The 3209-nt window shown below is 46.0% G+C and overlaps 1 pseudogene; it reads left to right on the top strand.

The window, feature by feature from the left end:
* Positions 1 to 1922: 1922 nt before the first annotated feature.
* LOC118151995 (small nucleolar RNA U13) lies at positions 1923 to 2020 on the top strand (annotated as a pseudogene).
* Positions 2021 to 3209: the final 1189 nt, after the last annotated feature.

Below are 3209 nucleotides of genomic sequence, written 5' to 3'. Positions count from 1 at the left end.
AGCCTTTTTACAGAAAACTGTTAAACAATAGTACAGTGGTACCTGAGTGGTGTGTGGGTTCTTGCTTTTCCTTGATGTTTTAGAGTAGAGTTGCGCTGTCTAATGTGATTGTTGGCAGCCTCATGGAGCTATGGAGTACTTGGAATGAGCTGGTGTGACAGGCAGAGTCGCTAAACTCAGTAAATAAAAGTTTAAGATGTTTCCTCCATCAGTGTGGGCTGTGCACAGTGACTTCTTCCAGAATGGAAAGGGGGACAAAAGAGTAACAGTTTTACAGTGCCAAAACCTGACAGACTGACCCAGCCAGCCAGCCAAGGTTAACACCAAGCAATACATCACATTAATAGCACACCTGGGTAAGACACCTGAGGCCCTGGGGGCCAGGACTTAGAAGCTTCAAATTCCACAGCCACTCCTCTTCTCACTGTCCTCATGTGGCTCCTGCCACAGACAGTGGAGTAGTGACAGTACCCTAAGGGGCCTTTGGGACCACAGTAGGTCTCTTGGAGGCCTGGAGAGGCATGTGAGGACTTGGTGTTTTCCATAGGTATGACTGCCGGGGTTGGTGCTTGAGACCTCTGGTCAGAGCTGGAAATGCTGCTTAATGAATTGCCACAACTCACTTGCTTAAAAAAATCAGGAAGGGTGGGGGAGAGGTTTTAAGGCTGCACCAGCACCAACCAATAGAGCTTTCTGCAATGAGGACCATGTTTCAGGGCCACCTGCAGCTGTGGAGCACCTGGAATGTGATCCATGCAGCCAAAGAACCAAATCTTTCATTTTCTTTAATGTTAATTCATTTAGATTTTTTTTTTTTTTTTTTGAGATGGAGTCTCGCTCTGTTGCCCAGGCTGGAGTGAAGTTGCATGATCTTTGCTCACTGCAACCTCTGCCCCGCAAGGTTCAAGATGTTCTCCTGCCTCAGCTTCCCAAGTAGATGGGATTACAGGGGCTCACCACACATCTGACTACTTTTTGTGGTTTTAGTAGAGATGGGATTTCACCACGTTGGTCAGGCTGGTCTCCTGACCTCAGGTGAACCACCTGCCTCAGCCTCCCAAAATGCTGGGATTATAGGCATGAGCCACCATACCCAGCCTCACTTAGATTTCAGTAAACACATATGCCACTGGCTGCCATATGGGAGACTCAGTTCTGTACCCTTCCATAGCTTTTGAACTTTGAATCATTTAAATGCATTGTCTATTTTTTTAAATTGTAGAACTTAATAGAATAGTATTTAGATAGAATTAATCTAAATGAAATCTATAGAATTTAAATTGTACCAGCGCATGCTGATATATAAAAAGATTGCCAGGGTATGTGTGTGTATGTCTGTGTGTGTGTGTCTGTGTGTCTGTGTGTGTATGTATAAGTATGTATATTTCTTTTCTTTTTTTTTTTTTGAGTCTGAGTCTCGCTCTGCCACCCAGTCTGGAGTGCAGTAGTACGAACTTGGCTCACTGCAACCTCCACCTCCAGGGTTCAAGTGATTCTCCTGCCTCAGCTTTCCGAGTCACTGGGATTACAGGCACGCACCACCATGCCCAGCTCATTTTTGTATTTTTAGTAGAGAAGGCATTACACCATGTTGGCCAGGCTGGTCTTGAACTCCTGACCTCAAGTACCTCAAGTGATCCTGCCTCGGATTCCCAAAGTACTGAGGATTAGAGGCATGAGCCACCATGCTCAGCTGCAAAGGTATATTTTTGAGTAAAAAGAACAAGGTACAAACAAAAAATAGGGACTAGCTGGGCATGGTGGCTCATGCCTGTAATGCTAGAACTTTGGGAGGCTGAGGTGGGAGGATCACTGGATCCCAGGAGGTCAAGGCTGCAGTGAGCCACATTTGTACCACTACCCTCCAGCCTGAGTGACAGAGCAAGATCCTGCCTCAAGAAAAATTAAAATAAAAATTAAACAACCAAAACCTAAGCATGACAATTAGGTTTTCATGCTATTGTGTGATATGCGCCTTCCTTAAAACTTGCTATGATATCATCGCATCACCCATCTGATGTGAAAAAGAAAAAATAGAACCCGGAAACCCAAACTAAAAATATTTCCGAATCTATAGTGTTACCCATTGTCCTGTGTCTCCCCAAAAGACACTGAAGCCCTATGCCGCAGGGTCTTCGGATGTGACTTTATTTGGAAATAGGCTCCTCACATGTGACCAAGCTAAGCTGAGATGATGAGGGTGAAGCCTAATCCCACGTGCCTGATGTCCTTATAAAAAGGTGATGTGTGGACACAGACACCTACAAAGGGAAGACGATGTCAAGACAGAGACAGAAGGCCACCTACAAGTCAAGGAACTCTGGAGGCTGTGAGAGTCTAGGAGCAAGGCCTGGGAGAGATCCTCCCTCACAGCCTTCACAGGAAAAATAAACAAACAAAAATCCCTTGACTTCAGACTCCTGGCCTCCAGAACTGTGAGAATACACCTCGGTTGAAGCCACACAGTTTGGGGTACTTCATTAAGGCAGCGCTAAGAAATGAATGCAGATTTCATGCTGTGTGTGTCAAGACTGCTGCAGGAAATGTGGGACATGGCATGCTTGACCTTACCATTCATACCTTTCTCTACTCTGAATTCTTTTTTTGAGAGACAGGGTCTCACTCTGTCACCCAGGCTGGAGTGCAGTGGCACAAGCATGGCTCATTGCAGCCTTGACCTCCTGGGCTCCAGCAATCCTCTTGCCTCAGCCTCCTGAGTAACTGAGTCTACAGGCATATGCCACTGTGCCTAGCTAACTTTTTAAAAAATGTTTTGTAGAAGTGGGGTCTTGCTATGCTGCCCAGGTTTACCTGGAACTCCTAGCCTCAAGTGATCCTCCCACCTTGGCCTCCCAAAGTTCTGGGATTACAGGTCTAAGCCATTGTAACTGGCTTGCCTTTTTTTTTTTTTTAGACAGAATCTTGCTCTATTGTACAGGCTGGAATGCAGGGACATGTCCTCAGCTCACTGCAACCTCCACCTCCTGGGTTCAAGCAGTTCTTCTGCCTCAGCCTCCCAAGTAGCTCGGATTATAGGTACCTACCACCACACTTAGCTACTTTTTATATTTTTATTAGACACAGGGTTTTCACCATTTGGCCAGGCTGGTCTTGAACTCCTGACTTCAGGTGATCTGCCCACTTCAGCCTCCCAAAATGCTGTGATCTTGGCTCACTGAAACCTCTGCTCCTGGGTTCAAGCAATTCTC

This window comes from Callithrix jacchus, chromosome 2 (assembly GCF_049354715.1).
Source record: "Callithrix jacchus isolate 240 chromosome 2, calJac240_pri, whole genome shotgun sequence".
NCBI classification, from domain to species: Eukaryota; Metazoa; Chordata; class Mammalia; order Primates; family Cebidae; genus Callithrix; species Callithrix jacchus.
The sequence above is the reverse complement of the archived record's forward strand: the minus strand, read 5'-3'. Positions and strand labels throughout refer to the sequence as shown.